Below are 23,595 nucleotides of genomic sequence, written 5' to 3'. Positions count from 1 at the left end.
GCATATTCTAACCCACCTTGGAAGAGACACTGTGGATGTGGGGTGAGTGGCTCCACTAAGTGCACTCCACTCAACAAGTGCCAGCAATTCCTGACTGGGAAAGATTTATACAACCTCTCCCTATCACAGTGACTAGACAAATGCGAAAACTTCCTCGTTATGCATTAACGCGCCACCAAGTAACTATAACACAATTACATGGCTTTACAATACATAGTCAATGATGGACAGCAGCAAGGTATCACATTTGCTAATCCAGTTCCTTTCCCATTAGTACTATAAAGGTCACTGACATCACCACACTTACATATTAAACACTTCTCCATCATTGTTTACAGGAATGTAGTTCGAACAACAGCTCATATAACATTTGCCGAAAGTACTCATTAAATACATGGAAAATAAATCCACCATATAAATATGAGCTCGGTGAAGTTATTTTGTCTACTTACAGGAGACAACTGGATAGAAAAAGCTGGGGAGGTATAATGTGTCTGTAAACTGAAAACTGAGCATGGCACATAGTGGGGGAAGTAGGCTTTACTGGAAGAACACTACAGCTGCTGTAAACGGTGACTAATAATCAATTTCCCCTTTAGCAGTGTAGAAGCGTGTTAAGAGATTTACGCAAATTCTGCTCCCGTGCATTTCTTGTGTTAGCATTATTAGTATATATCTTCATTCCATGGTTGTGTGAAATAACCCTTCCCCACTCCCCCATCTGCCTGTAACGATGTTTGGTTTGTGGGGCACTCACTGCGCAGTCATCAGTGCCTGTACAAGTCCCAATCTTTACACAGTCCAATCTAGCCATTTTGATGAATGATGATGAAAGGATGAGGGCAACACAAACACCCAGTCCCCAGCCAGAGAAAATCCCCAACCAAGCCGGGAATCGAACCCTGGGTCCCGCGATCCAGAGGCAGCAATGTTAGCCACTAGACAACTAGCTGCGGACCCTCCTGCCTGCGCATGTCTTCACATCGTGTCACCTGTGCTTCAAAATGTGTGCTGTGGAGGATCAGCATAACTTTGTGAGAAACCCTGTAGTTGCTTCGTGTGACATAGTAGGGCAGAGTGGAGAATCACCTGTTCAATCCTCAGTTGGCAGACTTATGAAGGACAGAAGTGCATGACTACAGTCCAGCAACCTACCTTCCCTCACACTTCTACTCCCCTTCTACTGTCTCCCTTCACCCTAGACCACTGGAAAACAATGTATCCCTAAACACAGAACTACTGCACTTAGACGTGGTACACACATATAATATCTGTTTTTAATCCACTTTATTTTCAGATAAACATTAATTTTATATTCTTAAAACATTATTTTTAATAATCTGCCATTTTTCCATCCCCTGCAATGCGGAAACTACTAGTACTAGAGAAAAGATGAATAGGACGCTTATTTTGTAAGAAATTTAATATAATTTAATTTTTGCTGTGAAACATTTTCCCTAGAATCCAGTTTTCTTGTTATTCGAGAGAAACATCTGTAACACCCCCACCGCCCGCTAAAAAAGACCTCAAAACCTCACATCCCACCAGTCAGGATTTTTTGTATGCTGTTCAGGACTCTCCATCCTAGCACTATGCAAAAATTTATGACTACAAGGTATTTCCTTTCATTGACTGGACTAAGTGTAGTGACTTACGTATGATGAGTCAAAGTACCCCTTGGGTTGACACTCGATAGGAAGTTATTTTTTTACATACATTTTACAGAGAAGTGATCAAAATCCTTACAGCTGGCAAAATTACAAGTTTTGTTCTGCATTAGCACCAACATACAAATCAAACAAAATTGGTATTATGCAAGGTGTGTTCAAAATATAACAGGAAATTTGTAATTTTGTGTATCATTTTATTCTGATACATAAGATTTATACACTGTTATGTTGGCAAACATGCTGGAAAGGTACTGCTTTCGGTGAATCTGCTATTTGTAAAACAAAGGTTTACAAATGGTATGAGCTTTTCGTAGAAGGCCATCAAGACACTGAAAATGCCAAGTGTTCTTTATATGCCCAACACACCATCAACCGATGAAACTATGGAAAATTTGATAGAAACTATTATCAACAATTGTCAAATAACATTCAGACACAGACATTGGCATGTCAGCTGGCTCATTGCATAATATTTTTTCAGTTGTTCTGGGTACAAAAGTGACAGCAAACAATGATCGAGAATTACTGAATTTTGAACAATGACACTGGCAAATTCAAGTTGCTCTGGAGTTGCTATGTGAAGTCCACACAAAGTGCAAAACTTTTCAAATGGAGAAAAGTATTTGGGCATATTTTTCAATATGATGCTCGACCATTGCAATGGAAGCGTTCTGCATGGCCAAGATAAAAAAAAGATTAATAAGTGTGGTCAAATGTGATGCTTATGCTGACTGTGTTCTTCAGTATTAACAGCATAGCACACAGTGAGTTCCTGGCCAAGGTTGAAAGTTCAATACAGAGTTCTAGTTACCAGTTCAATGCCCTTTATGTGAAGCAATCTGAAAAAGGAAAAGCCTAAATTTGTGTTAAACAATTCACTGCATTACTTGTTCACGAATTTTGGCCAAAAATAATTTCGTAATGATGCCCCAGCCTCCGTATTCACTCTATGGAACTTTTTTCATTCTCAGAAATGAAAACTATCATTTTACAAGCACAGATGAGACTGAAGAAGTTTGACTGAGTCAGCTAAAAACCACCACAAAGATCACGTCATAGAAGCATTTCAGGACTTGAAAAAAGCACTAGCATTAGTGTATAGTGTGTTATGGGTAGTATTTTGAAGGAATAACATTGATGTAGATCTTGTGTGTGTGCAAGAATACAGCCTGCAGACCATGCCCTGGGACAAGTACCACAGCACTCAGCTTCACTGGCACATTTCCCGACATAAAATTTTCATGTAGTACAAACTGCTGGCATGTGAGCAGACGCAGACTATTTTAAAGAATTTCACATTCACGCTGCCATGTTATCGACACTTATTTAGTCTCATAATCGTACAAAACATTCTCTCTCTCTCTCTCTCTCTCTCTCTCTCTCTCTCTCTCTCTCTCTCTCTCTCTCTCTCTCTCTCTCTCACACACACACACACACACACACACACACACACACACACACACACACACACACACACACACACAACCTGTTGATCTTACTGGCTTTACTATTCTGATAGACCTCTATAGGCCTGACATTTATGGTGCAACTAAGTGAGTTCCAAAATATTCAGAACGAAGTTTCATGGTGTATCCTACAACTTCAGCTTTGGACAAAGATCACAGACATATGCATGAGGCATATCCTATGAATTACACTTGAGCAAGACACAAGAAAACAGTGCAACAAAGTTAACCTAAAGAAGATGATCATTTAGAAATTATATACAGGAGACATTAACAACCACAACAGTGATTGACAGTTCACTTAATATTGTTACAGATACATTTTTAGATGATACATGAACTAGGTAACTGACCTTTATCTAAGCAAAAATGAGACATAGTAGTTCTTGAACTAAGCACTACCAAAGCCCCACAGTTAGAAGAATATCAACAATGGATCATTTTCCAGCAAGACAGAGCACCCCCACCCCCCACTGGGCTTTGATAGTGTGCAATTTCCTGGATGAAACATTTCAGGATCAGTGGATTGGAAGGAATGGTCCAACACCCTGGCCACCCCACTCTCCAGACATTAGGCCCCTTGACTTTCATGTAAATAAAAATTTATCACTGTTTCACCCCTATGTGGCACCACCAATGCATGCTTCACCACCCTTTCATGGTGTAAATTTTCTATCTAGAAAGCATGATGTAGTTTTGAAATTAGTCTGCCATGACAACTGGATCAGTTACAGCATGTCTTTATGGATCTAAATACCTAGATGATCATGGTGTGTGTGTGTCAGCTCTCAATATGACAAAGCTTTGTAATGCTTGCACTCTCGTCATGTTGCTCTCTGTATATTTTCTGTAATTTTTATTCAGATTTCCAGACTACCCAATGAAGGGTATTTCCCAAAATGCGTCAAATAATGTCATTCAGTTGTTAACTAGTGGAATATCATTTAGTGACCAATTCAGCAACTTGGCAGCACTAATATTAATGAGAAGACAATGGAACATGTCCTGTCTAACTGAAACAATAATGAAATGCCTTAGACAGATGGCGCAGGGTGCTCGCTGGTAGTGCCAGAGCGAAATGTCCGTGTTTGACTAGACTACAACGATATTTGCTCATGGCTGGAAATCCAGATAGTTGCACATTCATATAACTTAGGGCCATTCAACTGAGACTCCACTGTAAAAGTGAAGGTGTCTGGAAGGTTATAAGACAAGAAATGCTAAAAGAAACAGAAGTACAACAACTTAAAAGATAAGAGACAGGGCAAGTCAATGAATTATCCTCAGGAAACAGGAAATTTTATGAATGATATTTTTTCATGGCAGAGACACAAGAACTAGAATTCCCACAGTCAAATGATCTTCCAATGAAAGATTACGCAGCAAGTATAATGTTGTTACCATCCACAGGATACAAAGTTAGGAAAACAATACAAAAATTAGCACCGGCTGCTGATTATGGGCTTAAGGAGACAAAACTGTGGTATACACAGGGCTGGAGCCTTGCATATTCAGTCACCTCACTTTAGTACATGCTTTGTAGGCCAGGAATGGCCCCTGCCTCACCTTGGAGGTCGTTTGTATATAATCACGATATTGTGTACAGTCAAGCTGAGGTCACAAGTTTGACAATATGTGGTGTATAATTTGCAACTCACAGTGCTGTGGTCATAGGTCCAACTTGTCCAGGTGGTTATATGACACCATAGATATATCCTTCCTCAGACATCATATTCGATCAGCAGTTTGCTGTCTCACCATGTGTGGTTACTTACTACAGGAGTTGATGCATATACGAGTTATTTTCGCATGGAATTTTGTAGCTGATGTCTTTCAGGAAAGCTCAGCTACCACGTATTTAGAGAGCCTGATGATGATGATGATGATGATGATGATGATGATTAAGTATATCATCGAAGCCAGTTGCCAATAACTGATAATGAAACTACAGCTGACAGGAGTGTTGGAAAGTTTAATATTCCTTTTGGCTACTGTTCTGTCCTCCTACTTAATAATGATGGACATCCTGAAATTAGATGCAAATTTTGTCACACTTTCTGCTGCCTCAAGGCACTGTTGAGGCACTGCTACTCTCTCTCGAGTTGTGGCAGCTGCTTTCTAGGTGGTAGTGTCATCACTTTCACAACTTTTCATTCATCGCAATTCAAACAATTTTTTTCAAAATATTTATAATTGCGTACAGAAACCTAACTTGTGAATCAATGTATCTATTAGTGGAAACTGGATCAGAAACTCTACAGCTGTTCCCGAATTAGCCTACACATACTGATGAATGCAAGGATGAAGTTGAATTCACATGTGTATAGACATTTGTTTGTAAATGCCCACATGTGTGCAAGCACTGAACTAACAAAGCACTGCATGCATATTATCTAACAGGAAAAAAAGAAAAATTTTGACAAAACCATTTATCATTGGTTCAAATAAATTTATTATTAAATATAGTCAATTTAGAAGCAAATTGTCAATCAATGTTGTAATATGTACTTCTATTCCTGTTGGGAATGTTACTGTGGGGGTCAAATACAAGTTGGACATTAACTCCAAGTGCCCTCGACATAACCATTTGAGATGAAATCTCCACATAGCTTAACTTCCCAGTTATTTTTGTAAGTCTTACCTCTTCTAACAGTTTAATGAAGTTTAAGATGCTGTCAGTGCCTACACAGTGACAGAATTGCTTACTTTTAAGCTTCCAATTCTATTATGCAAATACAGCACTAAAGAGCTGTTCAGTACAGAATTCACTGAGTTCTATGACCTGGGATATTACGACTTGATACAGCATTTTGTGTACATAGCCACTCTCCTTTCTTCTTATTATGCCTACAGTAGTGTGATATTAACTAATAAGGTCCAGTCACATTAATGTGACCCCTGTATGTTTGACATCAACAAGCAATAACCACTCACAGATGGCAGCACTAGCAGTGGAGGGTGTATGAAGTGTATCGGGGTGATGCAGAAAAAATGCAGGTATTGTCATAATGTGGAACAGGAATAAATTATCTTATGTCTCCAAGGGCATGATCAATGGCTTTCAAGTAAAGGATGGAAGCACTTCTGAAATGGCTGTAATTGTAAACATTTCATATGCCACCATAGTTGATCTAAACCACACAAAGCAAAATAGTGCTATCCAAAACTGGTGCATCACGGACCACAAATGCAGGGGTGGAAAATTGCTGTGGAGAGGTATATGGAAGAATAGACCTGCAACTGTTGAGCAACTGCCCACCCAAATGAACCAAGGGGCTACCATCAGTGTCTTCTTACCGACCGTTCAGCGAATGTTTCTGCGTATGCACACCTGCAGCAAGCACTCTGTTTACGCACCCCTGCTGACGACTGTTTCATCAGCGATGAAGGCCAGAATTTGCATGCTAATACTGCAACTGGACATCCACTGACTGGTGACAGGCAGCCGTTTCAGATGAATCACATTTTATGGTTCATTAGACAGATAGCCGTTGGCACATACAGTATGCAACATCAAAGCAGACACCCTGCAACAGCATTATGGCCTAGGGAATGTTTTTGTGACATTTGGAAAGGCACAGTGGATCCTTGGGGACTAAGTCCCCCCCTCAATGCAGTTTGTTTTTCTTCAGCATGATGGTATCTACCAGCATGACAATGCAATGTGTCACACAGCTTCCAGTGAATGTGCACAGTTCGAAGAGCACCGAGATGAGTTTACGATACTCGCCTGGCCACCAAATTTCCCGAATGTAAATAGACTCGAGAATCTGTGGGACAGTCTCAACTGGGCTGTTCGTACCACGGATCCTCAACTGGGAAACCTAGCGCAGCTGGCCACAGCACTGCAGTGGGCACGGCTCCACATCCCTGTCGGTGCCTTCCAGAATCTCACGGAGACTCCTCCTGCACGTCTCGCAGTGGTCCGCGCTGCAAAAGGTGGTTATTCTGGCTTCTGACATGTAGTCATATTACTGTAACTGGCAGTGTACATGGATCTGTCACATCTCTGACTTCAAGATGATGCTCTATTGTGCACAGCAAATCAGTATAATACCTTTACATTTTTCAGTGTCCTATATGGATGCGATTTCATTTTCCTTATTAGCAAGCTAATTATGTTTTCATGGAAAAATCAAGATGTATTATGAGTTATTCTTGATATTGTCCGAGCCACATCTTAAGTTTCTCCCTTGATTATTGCAATGATGTCTAGAGTTGTTATGCAGCTTTGTCTTACGAAAAGATTTCCGTTGCAGTACGGATACTATCTCCATCGAATTCTCAAACCTAGGCGAGAGAGATTAATTTGAACATCTTACCAGCAGAATGCCATGCGAAATCTGCTTTCCTCAGCTTGCCATTTTCCGAGGGGTGGCACCACAAAGACACGTGACCAAAGAATGCAGAACCCACAGGACCTCACTGAGACTGATTCGCTAGTAAATTCTTGTAAGTAGCCACAATGCAGAGCTCACTGATGTCAACTGTATCTATTAACTTATGAACATCAGTGTGGAACACAGCAGCGAAGAACACCGCATCAACATAGCACGATGTGGTTTAATGAAGACGTGTATGTGAATCGGAATTCAAGACTACTTTCTTGCTATGAAGAATATTACTCTAATTATATGTAACTTAGCACCACAGAAGAACCTGCAGCATTCAAAGTTATGTATAACACAAGTATTAAACATATGTAGTGTAAATAAACCTATTAATGTGTTACTGTGTGCGCACGTGCAGGTGTGTGCGCTCTTTACTTTGTGTAGTTTTACTCTAGCTCAAAAAAGGATTACTCCGAAAGCTACCAAAATTTCTTTCTTTTCTATGTGCACCAGTCGATGATCAGTGCTTCTATTGTTTGGTGAGTAGTCGCCTTTATTCCTCAAATATTAACACTGTATCTGAACCTCTCAGTATTTCTACACCGGAAGTTAATCAGTTTTGATATTGCCCTATGAAGAATACTTCCTAGATTAAGGATGTTCTTTTGGTCTTGTAAGCCCTTTGACTACTACTAATTTTGACTTGCACTTTTCTGACTTCTATTGTCAGAGTCTTCCTAAACTTATTGGGTTATCCGCACATTTTTGTCTACAGTCTCCTGTAGAGTTACTCTGTTGGAAGTGTCAGTCCTAAAGCTAGCATGTTTGCTGCATCTCTTGAACTTTAAATGGTAGTATTTGACAACGGTCTGGTCATCTACCCCATTCCTAATATTACTGCTGTCAACTGCTGCTCTCAGCTGTTCTAATTCTGCTTGTGCTACTGCCTGGTCAGATCAGAGTTTTACAATTTGCTGCATTTCCTCTATAATTGTAAAGCACTAAGTACAACTACAACAGCACTACAGGCTACCAGCATCTCTAATAGAGCTGGCTGATTCACAAAACCCAATGTAAAAGGAAAGTGTAGGAAGTCTTCGAACTGTCTAATATTTCTCACAACTCTGCAGCAGTCTCCACACTTTTCCATTGTGGTGATAGTCTTTTTGACAAAAAAGATTACTTAGCTCTAGACCCTCAATGAAGAATTGTGAATACAGGACTTTTTGCAATTTTGTTATGGTACCAGTACATAGCGCACAGAAGTAATGTGTATGTACAAACGTAACTGAATCACCTAAATGTTAGGTTATTAAATATTTTCCAGGAACATGATGTTTCCTGTAAGTGATTTAACTGCCACTACATCAGAGACAGATCAGGTTAAGTTGCATTGACTCTACATAAATACAATCAATTGTTTCAATAAAATACAATAATGCAATTTGTTATTTTTATCCTCTAAATTGATGAAAATCCCTCAACTTCTCTACATAAACAGAAAACGTTAGCTACTGTTTACAACAATGTTCTAGTAACTAACCTCCCTGTCCTTTGAAATTCAGCTGATCATTATTTGGCACTAACAACTGTTAATACACTCATGTCAACACTTCAGCTGCACATGCTTTAATACTAAACTTCCAATTAACCATTACTTCTGCAGTGTCATTAACACATAAAAAATTGGCAGCACTTTCCATTTTTAACTATGTGTACAGCACCAGTGTTACCGAAAGTTCAAGAAATCACATTCTTTGAAAGCTAACTAGAGCTAATAGGGGAAACCAATTCCAGAGAACCAGAACTCCTTAGTACTCAATCACTTTAAGCAGTATATACATTCCGCATTTAGTATTGTTCTTGCCAGCACACACAGCCTTAAACACCACATGAAGACTGGTTACTGGTTAAATTATACCAATAATTCATTAAACCTTTGTTGCCTCCCATGCATGTCATACCCGGGAATAGGTTCACACAATATATGACTACATACTACTGGAAAAAGAGCAGTGGCACAGCTTTCAACAAATGGTTCACTGGAGGTGGGGGCACAACACGAACAGGAAAGTTCAGTGCAGCGTGGCTACCAGTGTTCTTGCGACCGGTACAGGTGGCTGCAAAAATTGTGTGTTGATTCGGGACTGCCAATAACACGCAACTCAGAAACAAGTTTGGAACGATGGAAGTTGTCCAAACATAGAACATCCAAAGAGCTACTCCCGGAAAGACAGTGAAATGTAACTGGGTCAATTCCAAGACATTGAATGCTGTGTGATGTGTAGCTTCATACAGTACTGGAGAGTGGCTGTCAGATTGCCACAGTTGGGTGCTTAACAGTGTTACCCGGAAATGTCATGTGACCACACGACCCGAGATGAACACCGTGCACAGGCGGTACCACATGCTATTGCTTCTTGACACGTCTACGGTCTGTTGCAATATGTGTAAATACACCATTGTATCACACTCATGTTTGACCAATCATCTCTAGTAGTAGTCTCTGACTAGTAATGGAAACATCCTGAACCCAAAGTGTGGATGCAGTCACTACTTAAAATTTAACTACAAAACATCAGCAACGCCAGCTAAAGATTCCTGATATAAGGAGTCACCCTCACTCTTCCAAAGGCCTTGTCAAGGAAGGCACAGGGTGCGACAGCTTCAGGGCAACCTCCTTCCCTTGAGGTTGTAAACTGCCCCTACAAGGCAGAAGAATCAAATCAACAGCAGCACGAGTGTACAGAAGGAAATGGAAACCATTATATTAAAGACACACTATGTGTATTCAAAAGACATACGATGCATAACTGAGAAAATATAATTATGATTTCTCCAATGGCCGAAGATTCCCAATTAGTCCCCCACTGGGATATCTGAGAGGGGATTGGTATGTGGGAGGTAATATCATTAATGGTGGTTTATTAGTCTCATAACATATATAATCCGAATCATTTGATTCAGGTACAGGATTTAGTGTAACAGGACGTTGTGGGTCACGTTCCGTTCCACTATATGAAGAACTGTCACATCAGCTAAAGATGTTCACAATGGTTAAGTAAACTACAGAGTAAAATATCAAAAGACCTACTGCGCATACCATATCTGTTCCTGCAGAGAGGGCGTATGAGGAAAGATGTAGCCGCAGTGCCCAGAAGGCAGGAGAATGCTTACTACTTGCTGGGCACCTGGTATGCAGTCCATGGACCCAGAAGGCGTGCACTGATTAAATGGTATTATGGAATCTCTTAGGAGAAAAAAAATGATGTTTCTTGATTGTAGTGTAAGAAAGCTTTGGGATTACCATTACATTAGCAGCGCTCTTGTTTGAGTTCTCATAAAGACAGAATGTATTAACGCCATGTTAATGAACTGAACTGTAAATGTAATTATGCAATAAACATCTAGAAATGGATGGTTGAAAGTGAAAATGTGTGTTCAGTCATCATTTGATAACTTGGTGTAAGTTGTTAGTTGTAAAGCTTTAGCAGCTTCTTGCAGCAGAGAAGACACTTCAGAGAAGTCTGCACAGGGTGGGGCAGCATACCTAATCCACAAAATTCTACACGGCAACCGGAATTACATACAAGTCAGATTCATCAAAAAGGTTGTAATCCTTTAACAGAACATTCTGCTGTTTGGTACAGGATCCAAGTGATATAGTACTGGGCGTTACCAAACTAAACTGAACCAACTATCACAACCAGAATCCAAACGGATATTTTTTTTTCTCCGTAAGAACACATGTCAAAATTGTGGTAAAATGTCACCATAAACATAGAACAGTTAATTTTAACAAACAGCTGAATAATAATAATAATAATAATAATAATAATAATAATACAATTTTGACAATATAATGAATAGGATAGTTGCTACTTAACATATGCCAGAAATTCTGAGTCGCAGATAGGCATGACAAAATGACTGTCAAACAAAGCTTTTTGGCCAAGCAAGCCTTCATCAGAATAGACAACACACACGCGCAAGCACATACGCACACGCACACTGTCTTTGGCTGCCGAGGTCAAACTGTGAGCAGCAGCACATGATGGGAGAAGCAAACTGGGTGGTGGGGGTGAGGAGGCAGTTGGGGCGAGGAGGGGGATGAGTAGCAGGGTGGGGCGGGGGCAGTAAAGTCCTGCCTGTGGAAGCATACAAGGATGAGGTGGGGAGGGGGTAGGGCAGCTAATTGTAGTCGGAAGATTAGATGGAGTGCAGGTGGGTGGAAGGTGGGGCGGGGGCGGGGGGGGGGGGCGGAGTGAAAAAGGAGAGAAGTGAAAAGACTGTGGATGCATTTGTGGAACGGAGGGCTGTGTACTGCTGGTAAGGTAACAGGGAAAGGGATAGATCGTTGAAGGACAATGACTGACTAAGGTTGAGCCCTGGAGAGTTACAGGAATGTAGAATATATTGTAGGGAGAGTTCCCACTTGCGCAATTCAGAAAAACTGGTGTTGATGGGTGGGGTCCAGATGGCACAGGGTGTGAAGCAGTCATTGGAATGGAGAACACTGTGTTGGGCAGCATGCTCAGCAACTGGTTGGGTCAGCGTTTTCTTGGCCACAGTTTGTTGGGGGCCAGCATGTTGGTTTTCACAAGCACATAGAATGAAGCACAATGGTTGCAGCTTAGCTAGTTGATCATATGACTGGTTTCACAGGTAGCCCTGCCTTTGATAGGATAGGCGACGTTTGTGACCGGACTCGAGTAGGCGGTGGTGAGAGGACGTGTGGGTTCTGTAGCGATGGACAAATATATTGTGTTGGTTTGGTGGGCAGCTGAATACCACTGTGGGAGGGGCGGAAAGGATAGTGGGTAGGACACACTTCATTTCAGGTCACGACAAGAGATAGTCAAAACCTTGGTGAAGAATGTGATTGAACTGCTGCAGTCCTGTGTGGTACTGAGTAACAAGGGGAATGCTCCTCTAAGGCTGGACAGTGGGACTTTGGAGATGGTGGATGACAGGAGAGAGAAGGCATGGGAGATCTATTCTTGTACAAGGTTGGGAGGGAGGCCCTTGGCATATTTTGAAAGGGAGTGCTCCTCACTACAGATGCAACTGTCACAGGTGACTAGGTCGTATGGAAGGGACTACTTCACATGGAATGAGTGGCAGCTGTCAAAATGGAGGTACTGATATAGACATCTCTGAGGTGCAGGTCAACATCAAGAAAGGTGGCTCGTTGGGTTGAGGAGGACCGGGTGAAGAAAACAGGGGAGAAGATTTTGCAGTTTAGGAAAACATGGATAAGGTGTCCTCATCCACGATCCAGATCATGATGTCATCAATGAGTCTGAACCAGGTGAGGGATTTGGCATTCTGGGTGGTTAGAAGGGATACCTTTAGACGGTCCATGAATAGGTTGGCACAGGACGGTGCTATTCTGGTGCCCATACCATAACCTGGATTCGTTTGCCGGTGATGCCTTCAATGGAGAGGTTATTGTGGGTGGGGATATAGTTGGTCATGGTGACTAGGAAGTAGGGTCTAGGTTTGGAATCCATCGGGCATTGGGACAGGTAGTGTTCAATAGCAGCAAGGTCATGGGCATCAGGGATGTTGGTATAAAGGGAGGTGACATTGATAGTGATGAGCAGAGCACCAAGTGGAAAAGAAACAGGAACTGTGGAGAGTCGGTGGAGGAAATGTTTGGTACCTTTTACCAGGAGGGTAGGTTACAGGTAATAGGCTGAAGACATTGACCTACGAAGGCAGAGTGTCTCTCACAGGGTGCACATTAACAGGTCACAATGGGGTGTCCTGGGTGGTTGGGTTAATGGCCTTTAAGAAGCACGTAGAAAGTAGGACTGTGGGAAGTGGTAGGGGTGAGGAGAGAGATGGACTCCAAGGAGAGGCTCTGGGGTGGGCCTAAGAATTTGAGGAGAGACTGGAGATACTGCTTGATTTATGGAATGGGCTCACTGTGGCAGTGTTTGTAGGTGGAGGAATCTGGCAGCTTGCAGTATCCTTCTGCCAGGTAATCCTTGCGGTTCCTTTGTCAGCAGTGAGGATTGTAAGGTTGAGATCAGTTTTTAGGTGGTGGATTGCATTTCTTTCTGCAGAGGTAAGGTTAGCTCCCATATTGAGGAATTTGAGAAATGATAGGGATGCAAGATTCTAGGTTAAGAAATTCTGGGAAGTTAACAGGGTGGCTTGGGGACAGTGCGGGGCATCACAGTTGGATGGATGAGTGAAATGAGTCAGGAGGGGTTCAACATTGGTCTTTGGTTGAGTCTGGTAGGTACAATTGGAGGCAAAGAAGTGCTTCTACTGCAAGGACTGGGAGAAGGTGGCAGCAAAAGGCGAGGCCTTTAGAAAGGACTGATACATCTGTGGAGCTAAGATCTTTAAAGGAAAGGTTCCTGACTGTGTTTCAGGTCTGTTTAGGTTCTGGATTCTGTATGGCAGTGTGACAGAGATTCTGAAGGCAGGGTAAATGTAATAGGTCTCCAAGGAAGGGTTTGTCAGCTATGAGAGGATGTAGGGGAGGTTTGGAGGTGGTGAATGGTGGTAGTCCAAGGCGGGAGTAGGAAGTGAAGGGGGTGGAGAGGTTTTTGAGGTGGTGGTGTGCATGCCACTGTAGTTCCTTGAACGCAAGAGTTTCAACATGTGATTCAGGAGTTTATGGTTACATAGCAAGAGAACTTTACTGATGGAGAAGAGGTATTGCAAGGAGGTTTGAGCTGCTTGACATGGCTTTGCAGGACTATGTTGGTGAGGGTTAAGGACTGGTGGAATCTGAACAGATGGTGGTCACTGTAGGACGAGTTGCAGCCAGCGATAAGTAATTTGATTGGAGGCCGTTTGGGGGGGGGGGAGGGGGATTCCACGAACCAAGCAACAACGTAGGGACAGTATATGGGACTGGGTTCTGGCAAGGGATAAGGAAAGTTTTCTATATTGACACAGATGGAAGCAGCAAGGATAATGGAGCATAAAAACGAGCAAAAATATGTAAGTAATGTAGAAATACACCCAAAATAATGACAAAACTACAAGAAACATGTGGGAAACTCACAAAAAGGATAAAACTGATGAGTATGGGGAAACAAGATAAAATCTGAGTGAGCAAGCTGACACTGATAGATGAAAACCAACTGAAACCAATGTGAACACACTGCGAAAACAAAGAAATTTGATAGGTTGGCTGGTTGATTCCTCTGGGGAAGGGGACCAAACAGTGAAGTCATTGGTTCCACGATCTAGGATGGCCGAAATAAAGGGAAGAACTACACTAACAGCACAGTCCAGACAAGAGGAAGAGATAATGTGCAAACAAAGAGGGAAAAGGGACGTCAGGGCAGCAGAAAAAGGAAAGAACAGGAGGACAGTGGATAGGAACAGGGAGAATGGGGGGTGCTGCAGAAACACCACCACCTATCTGTCCCACCAACACTCAAACAATATCACGAAACAATAGGGACTGCACTAGGGGAAGAAAAAAACAAGAAAAGGGGGAAACGAAACAGCTTAACAGACCAGCCAAAATGTAGGGAAAAGGAGGGGAGAACCAGGCTGGAATGGAGGCAACATCAACGTCTCCATACTGGTAACCAATGCCTATGCTACACGAGGGACTTGAAGTCCAGACGAAAATCCAAGGACTTCTATTTCATAGTACAAACCACTTCTACAGAAAACCAAGGACAGACATAACCATGCAAGGGTCGTGCAGTAACACCCAAGACAACAAATGGGAGGGGGGGGGGGGGGGGCGACTTTAAGTGCAAAGGATGAAAAGGTGGGGCAGTCCAGCAAAACATGGATTGCTGTGAGCGGAGTCCCAGAACTAAAAGGAGGGGTGGCTAACTGGGGGAATAAAATCCCATGAATCATTCTAGTATGACCAATGCAAAGATGGCAGAGGATGGTAGATTCCCGCCAGGAGAGACAGAGGAAAGACCCCACACAGTGAGTGTATCCTTGATGGCACAAAGTTTAATTTACACATGTGGTAGCCCCGCAAGAGCCCACTACTAAGCAAAAAGGGATTTGATATAAAGCCACAAATCCACCCTCGAGAGTTCACAGAGAATAGGGGGTAAATTTAGAAACGGAGGTCAAATCCCAAAGAGGGACAAGAATGCCAAAAAGGATGAAAGAACAGACAAAGGAAACAAACTGCAAGGACTAAAGGAAAACCAGGTGGATAGCCAGGTCGACATAAGTAAGGAACTGAGAGATGAGAAGGAAGGAAGGGGGGGAGGGGGGGGGGGGGGAAGGAGCGACAACAGGGAGCAAGGACACAGGAAGGAAATGCAGCCCAGGAAGGAAGAATGGGCTGTAATAGCTCAGGGCCCTGTTGTCACCATACACGAACTCATGAAAGAAATGTGAGCCCCCTGGAGGCTAAAATGATGGTAATGTGGGTAGCAGGTCTGAGGGTGGTTAAGTGTGAAAAAAGGGGGACGGCAAATGTGACTAGATTAGGTGAACTTAGTATGTGCACACTGGAATAGAGAAGGGAAGTGGAGGGTGGGGAAATGGTTGATAGGATGAGATACTAGTTCATGTGGCACAGTAACTTACAAAAAGTGTTTGGCCAAAAGCTTTGTTTGACAGTATTTTTGTTGTCTGTATTTGTGACTCAACATCTCCACTATATGGTGATAAGCAACTGTCCTTTTCATAATACTGTCATTATTCCATGTTTAATTTTCCATTGTTTAATAATACAACTTTGTTATATGGAGAGAGAGGAGAGAGAGGAGGGGGGGAGAGGGGGAGAGGGGGGGAGAGGGGGAGAGGGGGAGAGGGGGAGAGGGGGAGAGAGGGGGAGAGGGGAGAGGGGGAGAGGGGGAGAAGGGGAGAGGGGAGAGGGGGAGAGGGGGAGAGGGGGAGAGGGGGAGAGGGGGAGAGGGGGAGAGGGGGAGAGGGGGAGAGGGGGGAGAGGGGGGAGAGGGGGAGAGGGGGAGAGGGGAGAGGGGGAGAGGGGGAGAGGGGGAGAGGGGGAGAGGGGGAGAGGGGGAGAGGGGGGAGAGGGGGAGGGAGAAAGGAGGGAAGATTATGGCCTGTCAACATCAAGGTCATTAGAGGGCAGAGCACAAGCTCTGATTGTTTCAAGGATGAAGAAGGAAATTGGTTATGTCTTTTCAAAGGAACCATTCTGCATTTGCCTCGAATGATTTAGGGAAATCATGGAAAACCTAAATCTGGATGTATGGATGATGGATGTAAGTTTGAACTGTCGTTCTCCCAAATGTGCGTACAGCATTACAATAAAAAATTCATTTGTAGAATATGCTGAACAGTGACCCCCACACAACATCAATACACAGCTGTGCACACTTAAGCATATTCAGATATTGATAGTAGCTACTTCAGGGCTAATGGTTCTCTTTCAGTTCCTGTATTGTGTTGTGGATTTGTTTCATAGACTTAGCTCTTCAAGTACACCCACAGGAAAAAATAAATAAATAAATAAATCACTTGTCGTTTGAAAGGGGAAACATGGTGGTCATAAATGTTTGGTTCCTTAGTGAAGACATCATGGGCTCGTTTCACAGACACCTTAGATGCATGGCATGTTGGTCACACCTTGCTTGAGGAACCAGTATTGCATGAAACTGACAAAGAAATGGCTGTTGGATGGAATGATTCAGCATAGAGAGAAGTAAAAACAAACATTTGGTGAAATTAAAAACAGATACTGTAAGCATTAATAGTGCAATGAGACTTTCACTGTGAAGTGAAGAAGAGAGGAGAGAATGCATAGGTGGAAAAGAGGTAAACTGTAGGTTTTATGAGAGGGAGGAACTATACAATGTGATGATTGATGAAGAACTGGGAAGTCGTAAGAAAGACAAAGGATCCAGCCAAACAAGGCAGAAGGACACCCGACATTCCTTTGGAATTTATTAAATTAGCAAGGGAAATGGCATTAAGCAAACTTTCAGAAACATATCATCCGCAGAACCCCAAAAGATAACAAGAGGAGATAAAAGCAAAAGTGCTGCACCATCAGCTTAATGGCTCATCCATCCATGTTGCTGAGCATGATAATATATAGAAGAATGGAGAAGAAAATTGGAATCTATCAGACCATCAGTAACGATTCCAGAAACATAAAGAGCACCAGAGAAGCAGTTCTGATATTGCAATTGCTAATGGAATCGAAAGTTAAGAAAGATCAAGACATGCTCATAGAATTTGATGAGATGGAAGACACGTTTGATAATGTAAAATGGTGCAGGATATTTGAAATTCTGAGAAAAATAAGAGTAAGCAATAGGGAATGATGGGCAACATACAACATGTACACAAACCAGGAGGGAACAATGAACTGAAAACTAAGAGTGAATACTCAGATTAAAAATGGGTGTAACACAGGGATGTAGTTTTTCGACCATAATATTCAACCTATACACTGAAGAAGCAATGATGAAAATATAAGAAATATTTAAGAGGAGGATTAAAATTCAAGATGAAAGGAAATCAGTGATGAAATTCCCTTATGACATTGCTATCCTTCATGAATATGGAGAATAATTGCAGGATGTGTTTAATATAATGAACAGTCTAATGAGAACAGATTGTAAACTGAGAGTAAACTAAATAAAGATGAAAGCAATCAGCAACAGACATGAGATTAGCAATAAAATTGGGGACCACAAAGTAGACTAAGTTAAGGAATTCTTCTGCTACCTTGGAAGACAAATAACAGATTATGAACAAATGAAGTGTTAACTTAAAAGCAGAACAGCACAGCCAAATTATCATGGGCTACATGAAAACCGGAAAAGAAGAGAATTGAAGCATTTGAAATGTGGTGCTATAGAAAGACATCAAAAGTAAGACAGACTGATAAGATAAGGAATCAGTTGGTTCTCCACAGGACTGATGTAGAATGAAGCACACGCATAAACAGTAACAACAATAAGGGACAAAGGAAAAAGAAAAGATAGATGTGACAGACAGTAATGAGATAAGTAAGGCAGATATGTCACAAACTCCAGATGCGAAAATGCGAAAATTTTGTCTTTTTTCTTTCCTTTTTCTCCTTCTTCCTCCCTGTTTGATTTACCGATACTTATGATACTACATCATATTCTAGGACAACTCACCAGGAGAAAGTATTCATTGTGTCAAAGTGTGTAACAAGGATAATACATTGAGTTCACTTTAAAAACTCTTACAGATAATTATTAAAAAGTTTGTCATATTGACCACCCTCTTGCAAAGCATTTATTCCTTTATCAAGTTTGTTGTGAACATTCAATCACTGTTCAAAATCAGAAACAATCAATGTAACACTAGGACGAGGAATGATTGCTGTAACTCACTGTATATAATAAATATTTTGCATCTGCTTCCAGCTCCTGCTCTATTATCAAGGCTTCAGGGTAGTGTCATTAAGAATCTGATACGGCTAAATTACCATTTGAAGAAAAAAAACTAATAACATATAAAACAGACAAAATTATGTGGCAGTAACTACTTAGGCAAAAAGCATGTACACTATACAATACCTGACAGCCCCTTTATTATTAAAGCTATCAATGAGAAACTTAGACCACAGAATACAATTATTCTTAAAACAGATAAGGTAACATTGTTATTATGGTTGAATTTGAGTATGATAAAAGTTTGGCACTTATTTGATAACACTAAAATTAGTAAAATAGGTGAAGACCCCACTAAAACAGTAACAATAGCACAAAGAAAACTAAATAACTTTCTTTTTACTGATATAAACATGAAGTGTAATAAAGTCAAGAGTGCAACTCAAAATACACAAAGACATCCCAATTCATCTGATTGGAAACTGTATGGATAGCCTTGCCTCTAAGATTAGTAAAAACTTGAAATCATGCTTAAACACTGTTTAAGCAGGATTTCAAGGATAATTTGAGAAACAGTATATTGTTTACATCTCATAAAAGGTATTTATTTCGTTTGATATTGTTAATATCTATCCAAATGTCTCAGTAAAGAAGACATTAGAGGTACTAAAGAAGAATGTATTATTAGAATTAGCCACTCCCTTTTGTACTTAACATTCAATAGTACGAAGTATACAAAGCAAGAGTCTTGCAATAGGCAACTGCCTGGCAGGAACATTGGCCATTATTTCTGTAAACATTTTAGCAACATTTTCACCAATTTTCAGCAAACAAGAGAATTTGGTAACACAACCAATATGCAGCTAATATACTGATGCTTTTCAAAGAACCTGTTACCAAAATCTACACATCACATGACCAACTCCATATCTTGCATCCTAACAACGTTTATAAAAGAAATAGATACTAATACAAGTCTATGTTTCCTAGACTTGCAAATTTCAAACATTAAAAGCCAACACCAATTTGGAATATTTTGTAAGCCTATCATCAATCAGTAATGAGTCCCATCATCCAAAATGCCCCAAGCAGGCCCATTTCAATTCAATGATACAGAGGCTTAGCAACCTTCCACTTGCAACCTTGCAAGAATTGGTTATCAATAATTATTTTATAGCAGAGTGGTCACAGAAGTCAATGGGTGGCAAGTTAAAAAAGAGAATGTACATGCAACTAATGGAATTACATTATAAAGAGATGACGTCAAGTACAAACAATGGAAAGTGTAGGTTGGAATGTCAAGTACAAAAAGACTAGGTGCACCAAATTTACCCCAGTTAGGTGCAGTCTCAGGCCAAGTCACACACAAGATCAAGGAAACTAACATAGGTACGCAGTTTTCATAGAAACAATACACTAGAAAAGATAATCTGACAATACTGGTAGAACCAACCAGTTTGAAAGATACTGACAGTAGAACATGCACAAAATTTTATATTGAGCAACCTGGGAGGATATTCAGTGAGGTGTGAAGAGCATACCAGATAGGCAGAGTACAACCTCCACATTCAATAAATATTTAAGTGACAAGTTTCTAGTAAGTGTGTTGAGAGGCAATTTGCTATAAATGTTGAAAATGTAATGCAGGTGAATGCAAAAAAGCAATCCTGCAATATTTGAATAGGGTATTATTAGTGTGCTGCTCGACACAGTCACATTGAGAAGTATCTAGGCACAATGTCGGAAAGTGAAATGAAACAGAACGAGCATGCAAAGGGGGTAGTAGCAAAGGCAAATTTGTTGACTTCAAGAATTTTAGGAAAGTGTGGTTCATCTGTAAAAGAGACCACGTATAAAATAATAGCGTGATCCATTCTTGAGTACCATTCAAGTTTTGGGCATCCCCACAATGTAGGATTTAAGAAAGACAACAAAGCAATTCAGAGTTGCACTGTTAGACCAACATGTATTGCAGAGAAATGCTTCATGAAGTCAAATGAGAATTCCTGGGGGTAAAACAACATTCTTTTCATGGAACACTATAGGAAAAATTTAGAGAACTGTCATGCTAGTGCAAAATGACTCTACTGCCATCAATGTAAATTTTGCATAGGACGATGAAGATATTAAGGTAAGGTAAGGTAAGAAAAATTAAGCCTCTTATGAAGGCATATATTTAGTCCTTATCACTCACTCTCTTTGCAAGTGGAACAGGAAAGAAAATGACTAGTGGTGGTACAAGGTACCCTCTACCATTCCCCTTGTGGTGTATGTAGATGTAGACTGTGTAACCAGTTCTATAAGTTCAACTGAAATAGCCCTTTCTAAATTCCATGAAATTGTATCACTACATTAACACACTTTTTTGCTTATGCAGTATATTTCACATAATACACAGTGGTACAAGAAAATGTTGTTCAATTAGTGGGCAACATCTTGTCACACTTTTTTCTCTATTTATTATATTTGGTTTTTAGATTAGATCGGTTCATGTATGAACAGCACTGTTAATGTGATTCATGTTTTTCATGATATTCATCCATAATAAAGTAGGGCTCTCGATATTTTTAAAAATATCAGGAATCCAATATATCAATATTTAAGAAACTACCATTATCGGTACTTGATCTATCAAAACAAATTTATCAATATATCAACAGAAAAAAATATCGACTTACCACCCTATAAAAATATCAGCTACACAGTGTAAATATATTGCCAATTTTAGAGGTGTATATTGAAGTACTTAGTTATTATTAGATATTCTGTAGGGCAGGAATCGAAAAGAAGACGCTGCATCTTTACGCTTGGCAATAACCACATTGCTAACAATCTCAACTGCATGTGGCACAATACGAGGTATCCGATGGGTCTGTTTTATCAGATTTGTCCAGAACACTTCGTGTCAACCTCCCTGTTTCTTCATTTCTCCTAACACCAGCAAATTAATGGTTTTAGTGTCAAAATTGCACAGTGAAGTTAAACGTTGCAGTTTCTGTTGACAGCACCGAGCGCCGATTATGTCAGCGTTTCTCCCCAAACGTCTGCACCCACCCAAAGGCCAATTTTGGCATTTAGATTTTTGTTAATCATTTTCAGCGACTGTTTTTGAAGAATGGCAATGTGAAGAAACACCACACAAGTTAAAGCTGTTTTTTAATGCATCTGGTGCGTTATTTCTTCACATCAGAAATCTTGTTATTTCATTCACATCTCCCCTCTCCCCCTCAGTGCAATCGGACTACTACTTTGTACCACCTATCCCTGCTTCACACAGTCAAAGAGAAAGACTGGATGCGATGAAAGCTCAAAAAGTAGAAAGACTCCTCCACACAGTGAAAGTAAAATAGTTCTACTACAATTTCAAAATAACCATTTCAAGTACTTATAGAAAATTGCAAAAAAATGTTACACTAGATAAAAATATGAGTACTCAATATTGCCACTTCAATATATCAGTGAAAAAAATTTTTCCAAACCGTTTTTCAAAAATATTGATACATCAATGTCATGATCTTTTACCAACAGCCTTATTACAAAGTATACTCAAATAAACTGATAGGAAATATTATTACTGCTCCCTTTTTTTTAGCATCCAGTCTACTGTAAGTCTTTCAGGACAGATAACACATGTGCTATTATCCCACACACTTATTTATTTTTTAGCTTTTGCAGTATCCACTTAATAATGGCCGTAAGGTCGAAATTGCAGTTGTCAAAATAAATAATTTTTACAGTGAACAGTGACTATGACATCTTTTAAAAAGAACTCCATTATAAAATTTCTCAACGAGTGTGACACTAACCAGCAGGGACAACCATTACAGGGATACCAAATGTCCAGACAACTGAATGCCTACATGCCCCCCCCCCCCAATTGCGGAGACTGATATACTGGGTGACCACAGGCTCCAACCTCGGTAACTCGTTAGGTAGCCCCACCTGAAAGTCTCCCATCAGGGCATGAAGCACAGACCACTCTGAAACCCTTACTCAGAGTCAGATCTGGAGCTCAGAGGGCCAAGTCAAATATCAAGAAACACTTCTCTCCTTGTGGGATGACTCTTTGTACCAGCAGATGACAACAAAGAAAAGCTCACCAATGAACTGGACATGGTGCCTTCTACAGTATGGGATCTAGTTACTCCAACACCATATAATCATAATCATCCTAAATATCATTCTAATGCTGCTTCTCCTTTTAGACTGTATTTCTTTTATGTTCCAGTGTGACCTCCTTTCTTTTGGTGTGGAAGCCCTATCATTGTACAAAAAATCTGTATTGTAGTTGTGTTTCTCCAGAGACAAATAAATAAACTAGTGTGGAGATGGTGGCTACCAAGTACTCAATTTGCAGCAAATGTATGAAATTCCCCTCCTCATTACTGTGCTGGTGATCCCGAGCATTACAAGATGTCTGTTGTTATGCCAATTTATAAAATACACACATTTAGCAAGTAGCAGTATAGACCATTATACATATTCAGAGAAGGATTTAGTAACTGATGAATGTCAGCCTTTAGTATCACAACAATAAATTACTTTTTCAGTACATGTACGATTTACCTTTTCCTCGCAATAAAATATGAATGTAATCTTTCAATCAGGAATTAAATATTTTGCAAGTTCTGTATTATAGTAAGATTGTTCCACTCCTGCACCACACAACAAATACTAAATTATTCTCATGACAGATGGCAGTGTTACATGTTAGTAGCTCTTAACATTATGGAATGATGGTTCACAATGCTTTGTCAGATCCCAACAAATTGCTGGAGTAATTTATCACTTATGTAACAAAAATAATTCTCCCCAAATACACTGAAACTATTCAGAA

Source organism: Schistocerca piceifrons, chromosome 8, assembly GCF_021461385.2.
Source record: "Schistocerca piceifrons isolate TAMUIC-IGC-003096 chromosome 8, iqSchPice1.1, whole genome shotgun sequence".
In the NCBI taxonomy this organism is placed as follows: domain Eukaryota; kingdom Metazoa; phylum Arthropoda; class Insecta; order Orthoptera; family Acrididae; genus Schistocerca; species Schistocerca piceifrons.
This window is presented reverse-complemented; position numbering follows the sequence as displayed.